Here is a 16,484-nt window from a genome sequence, read left to right as displayed (position 1 = left end):
CCGTCAGGGTCACTTAAAACGAGATCATTTAATATCAAGAAGCCTGCGTTGGAGCAGTCTATAAAAACCGTGTTTATCCCTCAGTCCTTGGCTTTTTCTCTTCCATGAGTCCGCTTTCTTCTTCTTCCCGGCTGTTTGTGCTGCTCCGAATGCTGTTCACGAGTAGTCCAACTATCATTCTACTTTTCACAGGATGCAGGTTTAATAGTTCTAATGTAATTTTTGACCGATTTAATGAATTATTCCGCATGTCTCTGTTCAAAAATTAAATACCATTGAACCAACTGCTTATTCTTAATACATTTTCTGACGGATCTACGCTTTTGGCAACTTGGTAGGTATTCAGGGTTGATAGGTTATAGAATCACAACGTCTTAGCCAGCCAATTTGCAATAATTTGTAAGTATTTCAAAAATTAAAAAAGCAAAATCACAAGCTTTTTCGATGGACCCCAATGGGATTACCGATTTAAATTAACTTTCATTGGTGATACTAGGTCGAAACTTGCTAGACACGTGTCCGAACCTTCTTGACAATTTTTATTTTATTTGTTTAAAAACGTATTTTAACCCTCGGAATGTTAGTATTTTTGAATGACAATGCGACCTAGAAACTGAGGAAAACAAAAGGAAAACTTTTTTTTTAATATGGTCTTCTGCCTTTGTTTGCATGTATTTCAACATTGTCCAGTTGATTTGTTTTTTTACATGGGATAAGAAAATAATATGCGAATGTCTGCAGTGTATACTGTGGAGAGGTTGCACCTTAAGATGCTTCATTGAAGTACCCCTACATTTATGATAGATGGCTGATAAAGAAGGGCCATTGATGAAAATGATGTCTGTTAGGTAAGATTTGCGATCCGATAAGTAAAATGTAGGACGCTTAAGGTTCTAGAGCAGCCCCGAATGTCATACCGATCGAAGGCTTGCTTTGTTCTAGATATAGGAATACACCGGTGTTTAAACAAAATACAAATGAAATGAGAATAAATAAATTCAAATAAAGTAAAATAGGTGCAATTGAGAAATAATCTGAATAGAAATAATATGGAATCTTCGCAAGGAACCAATCAGTCACGATTAAGAGCAAAGGTAAAAGGGTACTTACCACCAGTCCACGAGTCGCCCTCGTTGGAAGAACCGGCCTCCACGTCGAGCTCGAGCGACCCTCCGCCAAAAGAAACTTTTTTAGCAAATCGTGATGGTCTCCAGTCGGTCTTCTCCGCCCTTTTTGTCATTAATAAAGGCTACTTGTACGGAATCGTTCAATAAAGAAAAAAAATGTAAAAAACTTCAAGCGTAACGGAGGAAATTTTAAGATTCGAGGGAAAACTTAAGATCGTGCAGACTTTTCTCAGAGATTAACCGAGTCGCCCCTTTAAGATCAACGGTCATCTTTAACTGTGATTTCCAATCAAATTACTGTACTGGCGTAAACATTCCCGCCCACCAATTAAAAGAAGAAAATAAAACATACTTCTGATGAAAAACACAAAGAAAAAAGAAAGGACACAGCAATAAAAAGTGACCAAATAAATGAACAATCTTCTGTAACGAACCACGAAATTACAAAGTTTTAAAAGGAAAATACAGAAATGCCCAGTCCAAACGCCGTGTTACGGCTTTGCTGAGTTTCTTTTAATTAGATATAAATACAATCTAGTCTAGTGAAATATAATGTGATATGTACATGAAATGTGATATAAATGAATTTGGAAGTAATGTATAATGTTATGATGTAATGTAAAATGAACTGACGTTTGCACGTAAAACATGGCTGCCTACAATAAAAGTTCATTGATGATTGATTAAAGTTATGCAGTAACCAAACGCCCCTCAGACCAACACGTCAGCAAAGTCTGGCGGGTCCAGACGGCTGCCCTTCATCTTAATCAGCACTTCTTTAAAATAGTATAAAAACCCTAATCCCCAAATATCCTTGCCTTACTCGTACGATAGCCTTCTTCCCGTCACATTGTCGGTTTAAATTTAAACATTGTACAATTTTGACAATAAAGTTTCTTCTTTTTTAAAAAAAAGTCTTCTTCGAGCGATTACTTAACTTTGATTAGGAAGCCAATAATAATAATAATAATATCTTCTTCGACTTGGAAAAAGCATACAATACGACGTGGAGATTTGGAATTCTTAAGAAACCCTATGATCTGGGTTTAAGAGGGAGCATAGCTAAATTTTTAAAAGCTTCCTCGAAATGAGGAGATTCCGGGTGAGATTAGGTACCGCCTTATCCAGTACGTTAATTCAATAAAACGGAATTCCTCAGGGTTCGGTTCGGAGTGTCACTTTATTTGCTATTGCGGTAAATACTCAGGCCTTTGTATGTCGATGATCTTTGCTTTTACTTCTCTGGAAAAAATCTCCAAAACTTGGGAAGGACTTTGCAAAACGCAATTGACACATTGTAACGAAAAGAAGACGATGTGGGTTTCAACTTCTCTTTGTCTAATACGGTATTTGTCCCCTTTTGCAGACAGAGAAAACATCATGAAACACTTGGCTTTTCCTTTCAGGCGTTGAAATAAAGGAAGTCGACGTTGTCAAATATTTGAGCGTTTCTTTCGACAAAGCACTTCGATGGAAACCTGAATTAGCCCAATTGTCTAATTCAGGAAGGAAAATACTAGGTCTGATGAGATTCCTCGCTAATTATAATTGGGGAGCGAATAGAGACATTCTTTTAAGAATATTCAGCATGTACTTAGAAACAAAGTTTAGATACGGTGCAGCAGGTTACTCTTCAGCGCGAATATACTTTAAAACCGCTAGATAGGATTTATTACCAAGGTATCAGGATTGCAACAGCGGCTTGTAGAACAAGCCCTTTATATAGTCTCTACAATGATGCCGGTGTCCTTCCTTTTCTTTACAAGATAAAGATTTACATTTGACTTAAATATTTGCTCGACACAGAGATAAAAGAACAAAAGAAAAAAGAAAAAAAGAGAAAAAATTAATCATTAAATAATTATTACAATTGATAATTTAATTTTTAATAGTTACATCAATTACTAACAAACATTGTAAACCATAATTTTTGTTCTTCGTTTAATTTACAATAAGTATAGATTTATAAATTATTTGGGCCAGCAATTTAGAATGAAAAGCTTTAAAATATTCAAAAATTAAATTCTAATATTAACTCTTGGCGATAGTGCCAAGCGTGGCGCGCATATTTGATTAAATTTTTGTAATCATTAAGCAACATGTCAATAAGGTGTGTTTTATTCAATTTAGCAAAATTTAGATACAGAAGCCGAATCTCCGATAGGAGAGTGCATTTTGCAATGCTCCAGTCGCCCCATAAACTGTGGCCTCGAGAGGGCCCACCGCGACACTATACACGAACACAGTAACCATCCAGTCGCCTGCTAGCAGTACTAGCCATCACGACATTATACACGAGGTGATAGGACAGCCTCCCCGGTGGCTATTCCGTGGTTCGGGTACCTGTACTACCTCTCGGCCTGGGAGGGCCGTAACCCAGTTTTCCTCCTGTACCCTCACAGGTGCAGGGTTTCCTGGACACTCAACCAGACCAGGAGATCGCTACCTCCAGACGAGAACTGTATGTTTTTTGTGTGGTGAGTTGTTCACGGTAATTTGCGTTTGTCTTCGGATTCCGAGGCCCTTGGCCGCGTGCATCGGCCTGGGGTTGGTGGTGGCATGCCGACGGAAGCCCGAACACCGTCCACGTCTCTCGCCCTCACTCCACCAAGTGTTGGGTGTGGCGGAGTTATGTACGTACTGGGTCGCCAATCCCAGGATGTGAGACTTTTAGTTCGTCTCAAGAACCTTCCTAGGGACGGTAGCCCTAGGGTGTGTACTGTTAGTGTGCTTATGTCAGTGTAAGTGTACGTACGGGGAGTGGGTAATATGTGTGGACGCAGTTTACCCTCATGCCCGGGGGGAAAATTATTATTATTATTGGCAACACAAGCCCTATGGTAAATTTTTAAATTATGGAACAAAAATTCAAAATTCTAACCAAAGAACAGGCATAAATTTTGTTATTTAAAATGGGGAATAAATTCCAAAGTAAGAATATTAAAAGGATAATTTAAAGCTTTGGATGGCAATAGGATAGATTAGTTTATGAATGAATGTTTGGAGTCAGAGCTTCATAGGACTCAGAAGGGATTTAGCTAATATAAGATAGAAGGTTTAGATGTTAGGGCGTGAACGTGGTTTTTGATAATAACGTCATAACAATGGTTCGACATTGCTGTATTAACGGATATTTTACATATAACAATATTTTTTATTACTATTTGGCTTAACCATAGCCGGATACTTGCAGACATAATTATGACACATCTATTAAACACAGCTATACCACAACTTCCTTTCACATTACCCTTCCTCACTAAATACGTAGATGATACATTGACAGCAGTTCCCACAGATCAAATTCAAACTACATTAGATACATTTCACAGCTTTCACTCACACCTACAATTTACATATGAAGTTTACACATGAAAACAAAAAAACAATACCATTTTTAGATACACTCGTAGTAAAACAACCAGATGACACATTAATCACAGATTGTTATCAAAAACCAAGAAACACAGATCGCTACTTTACAACACCATCCTCTTCCGCCATTCTCAATAATAAACACGGCCAAAGGGCTACTTCACAGAATTATTACCCTAAGGCATGAATTTTTTCACCACAAGAACATAAAGATATATAAACATATCCTACTTAAAAATCACTACCCTAAACACATAATCAACAACTACAACTCAACACTAACACCATCTACTATTACTAATAATACAACATCAAATCTATCAAATACCATCCATTAAATATCCATGCCATTCATTCATGGCCTATCACATAAATTAAAAACATTTCTCTCTTCTGATAACTTGAAAATAGCCTTCAATAACTATAAAGCAATTCACGCACTTTTTTCCAAAATTAAAGATCCCACACCATTAACAAATAAGTCTGATGTAATTTACAAAATCGATTGTTTAAATTGTCCGGCAACTTACATCGGAATTACAGCCCAGTATCTGGATAAGAAGGTCAAGGAACATATCTACGATTGCAGAAAACCCAAACAAAATCCTACAGCAATGGCTACCCACCATTTTGAACACAATTTTGACTTCAACAATCCAAAAATATTACACACAGAACCAAACAAACATAAACGTAACTTTTTAGAAATGGTTTACATCAAGAGAGTTAAACACAGCATCAATTACAAAACGGACACATGTAAACTCAGACGCAGCTACGCTAGTACCATTAATCAAATTCAAAATCAGTAACATACATATAACACACAAAGCATATAATAGAACATACAAAACAATTATTACATTCCACACATCAAACATTTTTACATAGTCTAATTCTTCAAGAATTCGTATTTCTTTTCCTTAATTAACCACGTCTATGTAATCCTGAAAGGATAATCTGGCCGAGCCATTACCCATTTTTTTCCCCATTGTCGGCTCCTTTCATCTCATAGAAACCGACTCCTCATATAAAAATGGGTTTCCATCCCTACTTCCTTCCCCACCGCTTCAAAATCCAACGTACATAGACATAAAGCATCAATATCTCACTGGCACTCTCAACACAACACACAGTAATGACACATCCTCACAGAAAGCAAACACTGAGTGAGTAAAAATACTTTGATTGAGTCTAAAATTTCAATCATTGTAGAAATTCATTTTTTCACATCCTACATGCATTTGTATATTTAAACAATGTTTATAATTCCCAAGCCCTGAAGATGATCTCAATAAAGATTGAAACGTTTCTAAACCTACGTCACACCAGACCGTACCTCACGATCTCCAACTAATCATTAATCGGTCACTATACACCACACACACACAATAATAATAAAGTTGGTCTCTTTCTAAATTGATCTAATTTTCCACACTCTATTTGGTTCGCTCAACATTTTCATTACAATGGTTTTTAATTAATTCATTTAGGCCAGAAAAGGAAGGATATCGCTCACGCGAAAGCTTTATTCACGTCCAGTAAATAAATTTCGATCCAAATCCCGAGGTGCCAAATTTCAATGGTAATTCGTTAAAACACTGGGCCGAGATTCGATTACATTTTTCTAATTTCCTTCTGGGGATAGATTTCCGACAATCGTGAATGATGACGGGAGAAGCTCTTTATGGAGAATGTTAAGTACACGAAGTGGTCTGTAGATAGAAAATAAGTTCTTTTTTTACTTTCCTTATTCGTCTTTCGCTTAAAATTGAATCAGACTTAACGTCTGATAATTTAAATCGTTGCCGATCGGGGTCACAGATGGCCTGATAAACTTTGCGTCCTTTCGTGCTTAAGTTATGTAAGGCAGAATCGTTTGTTCAAACTCAAAACAAACTAAAACAATTCGCATTCAAGTTTTGTAATAGCATTACCATCATGTTCTGTAGGCTAATTGCAAACTTGCTACTCTTGCCAAATAACCTCATTTACAAGCATATAGTAAATACACACTGATACACAAAATGTATCATATGAACGTTTATAAAACATCTTTATGTAAGGTATTGAGATAAAAAAGGCAGTGTCGCCAGCGGGATTTGAACCCACGACCTTCGGCTAAATAAGCGGTTTCTCTACCACTTGGGCTATCGTGACTTCGATCCGCTCGGACACTAACTTCCCATCTCAACCTACCTTTCGAATTTTCCCTCCTTTATGCCATTTTTCAAATTTCGTGTATCTCTACGATTCTCGGCGACGGATGAAATGGCTAGAGAGCTTTAGTAAAAATATACTTTATTTTTACTTATTACATCTTTCAGAGTTCGTGGTCCGATTGACCAAATAACTTTTTTCGATTAATTAATCTTTATGTAAGATATTGGAATCGAATGTAAGGTGAGAAACTAAAAGTAATAATGAACGTTACCGCCTACTCTGAAGAACTCTTCAATCTTGTGTATTCATGCGGAGAATTTCCCTGGTTTTGACTTAAGACCAACCGGACGGACTACCAAAGTAAAAGAAAAAACAGTACTTCTTATCCAGCTCTCTTTTATAAAATTGATCAGCTGTGTGCAAAAAAAGTGTTTTGACGTCTTATAGTGGCACTTCCCATCGGATATAAGTACGAATCGTTACATCATCCTATTGTCAGGACACCATTCACTCCTCCCTATTAGTCTTTTAAGTATTTTCCCCCTTCTTTTTCTCGCTCCCGTCATTTTCCTTAATTTTCCTGCGTTTCTGCCTTTTCTTGATCTTGATGAGTGGGGAATAGAGGTTGGCTGTCCGGACACATTGGGAACGGCCCATATCGATAGAAACACTGAGGGGGTATAGAAATGGGTTTTGGGATACGAAGTTCACTTGGGGCAGAGAATAGTTAAATTTTTTATTCCGATTAGAATTGTTCCTTTTAAAGTTTTCCCCCACCTGAGAGTTGTTTCTATTCTGCTGGTTACTATTTTAGTTACTCCTACGTTATTCCTGCTATTATTATCGCTGGTATTACTCCGGATATTTTAATTATTTGGTTATTATACCTCCTATATTGATAAATTCTATTGCTCCCGTAATTATTATTTTGTAATCCAGTATGATTACTTCGGCCATTATCTCGGTTGTACGCTGTCCGAGTATAAGTGTTTTCACCGTTATAAATTTTATTTTGAGAATTAAAATTTTGTGTATTGTAGTTTCCCCTGTTGTTAGGTCTTCATTTGCCTTAGAAGCGTTTCCTTCTGCCCTGTTAGACAATTCAGGGTTTTTCGACCTGGTTAATTAAGAGATCGAGTTACTGAATTGTTAGGATTTTTGGAAATGAAAATAAGAAACTCCATCCAGAATTGATTCCGGGTTGTCCGTTTTTATTGTCCGGGTATTTTCTATATATTTTTCTAAATAAGGCTGAATTTGTCGGAATCTCTGTTTATTTTCTGGATCAGATCTTACGCTATTTATCGAAGATATTTCTTTTTCGTCGTTATCCATTTGGCTCGGTTCTCCATTTTCTAAAGCTTGCGGAGTCTTGTTTACGATACCCGTTTCTACCTTTATATTTGCGAGATCTGCAGCGAGTTCTTCGTATTTGGAATTTAGGCAGTGAATATTATGATCAGCTGTTGTTTAGAACTCACTAACGCTCGTTTTAAAGTTTTGATACTTTCTGAAAGAGCGTAGACTGTGTAGAAAAGACTATTTTGTGACTAATAAATTTTTAATTTGTGTCATCGGGTTGTAATTTGGGTCAAGGTCCCTTCCAAACTGCCTTTCTTTCTCAGTTAAACTTTGTATAATTCTGGCGGGTTATATGGGTGCATGGAATATGAAGGAGTATTCCGCACTCGCTACTTTCACCGGATTCTTCCTGCGCGAACGCGTTCTTACACACTAGAAAAATTGTATCGTCGGATACATTTTTTATTTTTCTGTTTTGTATTTAGTTAAAAAATAAATACATCATGTTTATATATATATATATATATATATATATATATATAGTACTATACGTGACCTTCCAGAATATAGATACTTGTGTGTTCAGTGATAAGGTAGACTATTATATCAGATACGTGGATGATAGCCTAGTACTGTGGAAAAATGGATCAGAAGAAGATATAAGAAACGTTCTAGAAATAATGAACAAATCGGACCCAAATATCAGGTTTACTCTGGAACTTGAGAAAGGAGGGCGAATAAATTTTCTGGATCTCACCGTAAAGTAAAAAGAGGCATGCATTTGAAATTTACCGGAAACCAACCCATACGGACTCAGTAATCCATAGGACATCCAACCACCCGTGGCAACACAAGATGGCCGCATTTAGAAGCAAGGTGCACAGGGCCATGACGGTTCCTATGGAAGAAGATTTCACTAAGGAGGTGAACGTTATTAAACAAATTGCAAGAGGCAACGGCTATGAGGACCATATGACATGGTAGGGAAAATAAAAAAGGAATTAACGTTACGGGTATTTCAAGAAGGCCTAAAGTGTGAGGAACCAGAAATTAAAACCTACAAGAAACTGCTTTATCTAAATAAACAAGTCCTTCCTTTAAAAAAAGCGCTGAAGGACATAGGAGTGGAAGTAGCTTGGTACACCAGGGAAAATATTGGAAAGAAAGTTAGAAATGACAAATTGAAAACGGAAAACAGATTAGAATCCAGTGGAGTGTACAAAATAACGTGTGAAGGGGGAGAGGCTGAGTAGATTGGGAGAAGTGGCAGAAAGATTGAAGTAAGAATAGATGAACATTTTAGGGTGCTAACAACAATAGAAAACCACAAAAAGAAAATTGAGAATGTGAAGGAAGAAATAAATACACTCACCAAGAAAATACGAGAAGCAAAGGAAAGGAAAGCAAAAATAAGAACCTTTGAAGACAGCCTAGAACAAAAGAAAAAAGAATTGCAAGGACTACAAAGAAAGGTGGAAAAATACAAAGAAGAAGGCAAGATTGCGAAGCACACCTTACAAACGGGCCACACCTTCACCAAAGAAAACGTTAAAGTCCTCCATAAAGAAATGTTTGGTAGAAGACTTAACACATTGAAAGCCCTAGAAACAAATTTGTCAAATTATAACGAAGAAGTGGAAACATTGAACGACTAGTTGGATTTAGTGGATGCACCATTGTTTACTCGCTGGAGGACACTAACGTGACGTCAGGAGAGAGGCATAATGGGAACCAGGTGCTCGGATAGAGGAAGGGACATCAATGTTAACATATTATTAATTGATAAGTAGTGTTGTATGAAAAAATATAAATAACAAGGCTGTGAGTTAAGGGGTGAATGTACATAAAACTGAATTAAGAAGGGGAAAGAAAATGACATTGTTTTATGATGTTACAGACTGAAGATGATTATAAAATAATTGAAAAGCTTCCCATGTAAATAAACCTGCTAGAACGAACTAAAGGCTTATATTTATTTATAAACAACACCATTATGGAGTTCCACAGCAAGAACGGTGCCACACTCAGCAGCATCTTGGATGCATTTTACTTTATTTTTTAAGTTCATATGACACAGTTTAGTTTTGTTAATATTTTTTACATTCTGAGTGTTTTACCATTACATTTATTAAAGTATTTATTACATTCATTGTGATTAATACTGTTCACTAGATTTTTAGGATAATTACTTTCTAATAACATCGTATTTAAGGTTTTTAATTTATTTTTGTTATATTTATTATTCACTGGTGGGATGAGAACTATCATATTCTATTTCTAGCGGTGGGTGTTTTAATCGACGTGGTGATTTGCTCTACACGTATACATATCAGATATTCAGAAAAGTTCCTGCAGTTTTTCATTTGTTATTATTTTAATGCCAGTAAACAACATTTCTATTTACACAGGAGGGGTAGGTGTTTACATCACCTAATGCCAAGAGAACTATGCGCCAGTTCATAAAGAAAAACTGTCTTGAATAGTTCACTGTAAATTGTAAATTATTTTCTCCCTCATGGTTTCAAAACACGTAATTCGTGCGCAATTACTATATCAATTTAAGCGCACGGTACGAGGCAGCTCGTAAAATTTGCACGGTGATTAAACAATAAGTGAGCGCACTGCCCAGAATTGGTTCAAAAATTTTGCGTCTGGGAAGATGAATGCTATTACAACAATAACAATTGAAAAACCAAACAATTTTGTTTAGCTACCTGGTATGTAGGTCTAGATATATATTTTAGTGTTCAGCTTAATAACATTAAAGTGTTTGTATTAACCTTTTGTAAGAGCACAATTGTTAAAAACAAAAAGTTATTGTTAAAATATTTATTTTATTGTAGTAATTATTAAATTTAGCACTACCAAGCATGGGAATTATTCAACAAAAACTGGGGAATAAACCACCAAAATGGCGTACTGGTTATGTACCACAAGTCAGACTTCTGGTGTCATGAGCTTTAGTACGATGGCCAGAAACATTGAAAAAGTAGACACAAAACAAATTTTAATTGTCTACAAAGACTAGCGATAACAGACTATATAATAAGGGCAACACCCAGTATCCTAATTTAACAAATTTAAATACAAAATATAAGTGCCAACAGACTCCTGAAATATAAGAAAATACACTCAGATCTAAGTAGAAAACATCACCAAGTTTTGAAGAGAATTACAATAAATGGGATGGCTATAACGGTTTCTGACAAAATGAGAGGAAAACTCAATTTTCTAAGTGAGAGGCAGCCCAATGTTTAAGGAAGGGGCATTGATATGGTACGGATAAACCAAAGATAGTACAGGTAATAGGTATAAGGTTGAAAGAGGTTATCAAAGCAAAAGTCCTTTGAGTAATCTCAACAATCATCAGTCAGGCAACTTTTAAAGACACTAAGTGTACATGTATTTCGCTCCAATGTAATGCCTAAATTGTTCTAGGAAAATCAACAATGTGACTTTAAAGTGTGTTTCGGTACATGAATATCGAAAGAAATGAACAAACAGGCTTATCAACCAGCCAAATAGGGGCAACCCTCTCACCGATGGGTCCAGAACCAGAACTAGGTTCACTGGAGGGGTGCCCAATTAGAAGTGTAAAAATGGCTAGAAAGACTCAAGCCAAGTTATGTGGCAAGTTAAAAGATTTATAAACCTCTAAAAAAAGGGAGATAACTTGTCTCAGTTAGTAGGATTGAGTAAAAGTATATGCCTTAAAACAAAATTAATGTGATAAAAAAATAGTGTCCTAAAAAATCCTTATAGTAATTAAATTTTGCTCAGATAATGCGAATTCGACAAACAATGGCAGATTGTAAACAATAAAGGCAATTAATGTTTACTTTAGTGAAGAAGCAAATTATTCGAATTAACAAAGAAACAAACAAAATGCTTTTTTTCAAATTTTTTGCTATAACTTAGTCATTTTTTGACAAATTTAAAATCCGATGGCACCATTGTTTTCAGCGTAAAAAGTCCTTTAAAATGATGTGTCAGCAGAAGCTTGTATTTCAGCATAAAATCACACAATCCATAGTGGCATAAAATTTACACTTAGATATCTACTACTTGGAGAAGATTCCAATTTTATTCTACAACCTCTCCAAATTAAGCACAATTTACCACCAGACCGTAGATGAGCTTTAGAAAATTAAATTTTAAATCATGAGAAGAAGAAAAAAAGACGCGATACGAGTGTACATGGAAAGAGCAAAGAAATTAAATATAAATAAATTAGACGAAATTAGAAGTGGACCTTTCCCTATTACACGACGAATTTCAAACTCTATATATGAAATAGATTGTGGAAAACCAATTAATTCCTACAGGTGAATTTCTCCTACAGCGGAGAGGGAGGAGATGTATAACGTCCCTTTGTTATGATAGCTACATTTGAGACTACGCGCGATTGTAGTGGCCAAGTATCCGATATCTTGGAGGCCGCGTCAGACAATGATATGAAATATGAACATTATCAGACATAATTAATAATATCAAGTAGTGAACAAGTATAATTAAATACTTACAACTTATAAAATCGTAAGCAGGAGTAGGCCAGGAGTCGACGAGGCGTAAGCCAAGAGTAGGTCAGGAGTTGACCAGGGTCAGTACGACCATTGCCAACATCTCAATTCTTTAAGTGCAGATTTGTCAATCAGTTGACGGGAGTGTTGGAGAACAGTCGGGGAATAAGCCGAATTGGGTTGGGAGTAATTAACGATCTGGTAAGGGAATTACTGAATTTTCTTAATTTATAAGTAGGAATGGAGAATTGTTAGAGGTCTAAGTTGGTATGTTTATTTAGATTATAAGCAAGAATAGAGAATTATGTAAGAATTAAGATGTTAATTTTTTAGTAGGAATAGAGAATGGTTGGAGAATTAAGTTGGTGTGTTTATTTAGATTACAAACAGTGATCGAGAATTGTTAGTTATAAGCAATTCCATGAATTGATTTGTGCATTAGTTTATAAGTAAGAATTAGGAAGTTCATGCATCATAAGTAATAGAATGATATGTCGGGTATTTCAGCCTTATTTAAACCATAATTAAATAAAGGGACTTGAAAAATGTACCCTAATTGTTGTGCTTTCTCTAATCCTCCCCCCGCCAACACAGTTAGTGGAAAGTGGTGGGGGCGCTTAGCCGTCAGGCCGGAAAACTGGGCACACCCTAGCCAAAGGCACTAGAGCACTCAGTTGAGCATGTATTAGTTGAAAAGACCAATTCGGATTCGTTTTAGGAATCCTTTAAAGCCCTTAAATATGAATTTTTATAGCAGACAAAATTCGATATTTTTGGGATGGATTAGACCGAGGCTTTCTTTAGTCACGTCTTTTTCAGGGGTCCTGTTGAAAATTCATAACTCAGCTAGATTTCATCCAAATTCAACGTTATTATAACTATAAACAACAGCTAGAAAACCAAATCTTTCCACTTTCAATCCATGTCGTACACAAATTAGCATTATATTTTAATTTCTACAGTACCCATGGCTAGGGATGGATATCGAACCAACGACATCGATATTTGACATCGGTAGTGATTAGAATGTGAAACATCGCTGGCAAAAAAGCATCGGTGCCAAATCATTTATGTTTTGGTTTGGTTTGATTATCTTATCATTAGTTGTATTAGTTGTATTTATTATTATCCTAGTAGCCAGTTTTATTTTCCAAGGAGGCTACATTAAATAAACTTAAAGCTAAAACTAAAACACAGCGAGAATTACGAATAAACACACTAGTATTAGCCATCTAAAGAAAAGCCACAACTGAAACATTAAAATGAAAAACAATGAACAGTAAAAGTATTGGGTTGTCCGGAAAATAATGCAGGATTTTGGTATTAAACAAAAAAAAAGAAACTAGTTACTTTAAAGCAATGTTCTTTAATCAAAATAATTTCCCATACTCTCAATACATTTCTCCCAACGTGTTGGTAACTTATTAATTCCGTCTGAGTAGAATTCAGAATTTTTAGAATTGATAAAGTCAATAAATGCATTTTCCAGTTCCGTTTGATTTTTGAATATTATGTGTTGTAAGTAGTGGTCCAGGTGTCTAAAAAAATGGTAGTCAGTAGGCGAGAGGTCCGGAGAGTAGGGTGGGTGAGGCAAAGTTTCATAGCCAAGCTCCAATAATTTTTGTGACGTTACACGTGACACATGTGGTCGAGCGTTGTCATGCAACAAAATGGGCCCTTTCCGATTGACCAAAGAGGGCTTCATTACTGCCAATTTCTGATGCATGGTATTAATTTGGTTACAGTATGATTCAGCATTGATGGTTTCGCCAGGATTTAAGAAGCTGTAGTGTATTAAACCAAATGAAGCCCACCATACCGTAACCATTACCTTTTTTTGATGAGTTGGGGGCTTTGGAGCTTCTCCTTTGTCGAGCCACTGTCCAGAACGTCTAGTGTTATCGTAGAGAATCCACTTTTCGTCACATGTAACAATTCTGGCCAGAAATGGGTCATTTTTGTTTCGACAAAGAAGTGATGCACAAACATCAAAGCGCTGATTTTTTGGCGATCGTTTAATGAGTGTGGAACCCAATTTTCGAGTTTTTTCACTTTTCCAATCGCCTTGAGGTGGTCAGCGACGGTCGTTTTACTGACTTTGAGTTGCTCTGCAAGTTCTCGAACAGTTGTTTTGGGGTTTTCTTCCACCACTGATCGCAGAACATCATCATTAAGAGAGGAAGGCCTTCCACGACCTTCTTCATCTTCAAGGCTGAAATCTCCCTCCCGAAATTTTTTAAACCACCTTTGCACAGTGCACTCATTAACACAACCCTCGCCCCAGACTTGGTTAATGTTTCTAGCCGTTTGGGCTCCGCTTCGGCCGAGTTTAAACTCGTAAAAGAAAATCGTACGAAATTCTCGCTTTGACATTATAAGGATGACTGAATTATTTCCAAGTAGCGGAATGCTACAGAGGTAAACAAACAATATCATTTGGAAGAGGAATAATAATCCTGTAAACGTAAACAGAATATTTTATATAGATTTTTTTTAATGAAAACTTAAAATCCTGCATTATTTTCCGGACAACCCGATAAAAACCTCCCTTTTACGTACTCCCTAGCCACTAATTCTTCGCTTGCTTCCTTCTATTAATGCAATGATGGTTTCGAATATTGATGAAGACTTGGATACATTTATCATGTCTTTTCAAGCGATATAAATTGGAAGTGATTAGAAATTGTAAATATATGTACTATAATGTTTTACAATTTTGTAAATTTATAATGATATTGTTTGATCGTGTCATCGATGGTTCGGGGTAAAACATAAATGTTATACCAACATCGGATCGTCATCATCGATGTTTTTATAAAAACATCGATAAATATTGAGTACTCGATACCCATCCCTACCAAATATAATTTTGACTTAATGACCAAGCTGCTTAGCAAAGTGAGTCAAAATATATTTTTTTTTTACAAGAAACAAAGTTGATATTAGTTTTTCCCACTCTCAAAAACCACTAAGTACTAATTTTTGAATAAAATCGATAAATATTTTTCTTTTCAAATACCTCCAATATTTCGTTTCGTTTTTTGAAACCACATCAATATGTGAAAAATATTTATCGATTTTATTTAAAAATTAGTATTTAGTGATTTTTGAGAGTGCGAAAAACTAATATCAACTTTGTTTTTTGTAAAAAAAATGTATACTTTGATGATAACTTTGAATCAACTCTGATCGACGGCAAACTTTACACAGGCTTAGAATCTTATAAACTATACGTAATGGCACAAACCTGGCATCTGTTACTAAATTAGAAGTCAAGATATAAAATCAAACGGTTGAAGGCTTTTTGTTGATTTCATCTTAAAATCGAAGCATTTTTGACATAGCATAAAACTAGAAAATTAGAGCTTACCAAAGGTTGTCATACCGTTGATATTCAATAAAAATCAGAGGAGTCACGAATTAATTTTAAGTGGAACACCGGACATCTATGGGACAAAACCGTATTTTCAAGCCCAAAAATGTATCAACTTTGATTACTATGAAAATATGTATTTAATGGCTTTCGACGGTGCTTGTAATCCTAGTAGTCATTTTCAAAATTCTAGTTTTCGAACTACTTTACTGAGAGCGCATTGTCCTTTATGAAACTTTTTATATATCTGATTTCATTTAATACTTTCCTGGTTATTACTTTCTTATCCTAGGTAAAATATCAAATCAAATGATATATAATAACATTGAAATACACGTACCACAAAGAAAGAAAAATTTCATTAAAATCTTCTGTAGTCCACCTTGTAAACAATCCAGCAATTATTTCTTAATTAATTCTTCTTTAGAAAAAGCGAAATTGTGTTACATATTATGTTTTTTCCGAAATGAGATCTTGAAGTAGGAATTATATTTCCTATTATCACAAATTTGGTTTGTGTTCAAGTTATTTTTCGTAATCACACGCTTTCACGTGTGATTACGAAAAGTGTGTAAGTAGTGTTTTTTTTTACTTTTTTAGGAATATTTGTCTGCTTGACAAATT

This window comes from Cimex lectularius, unplaced genomic scaffold (assembly GCF_000648675.2).
Source record: "Cimex lectularius strain Harlan isolate CLEC.00 unplaced genomic scaffold, Clec_2.1 scaffold290, whole genome shotgun sequence".
NCBI lineage: Eukaryota > Metazoa > Arthropoda > Insecta > Hemiptera > Cimicidae > Cimex > Cimex lectularius.
The sequence above is the reverse complement of the archived record's forward strand: the minus strand, read 5'-3'. Positions refer to the sequence as shown.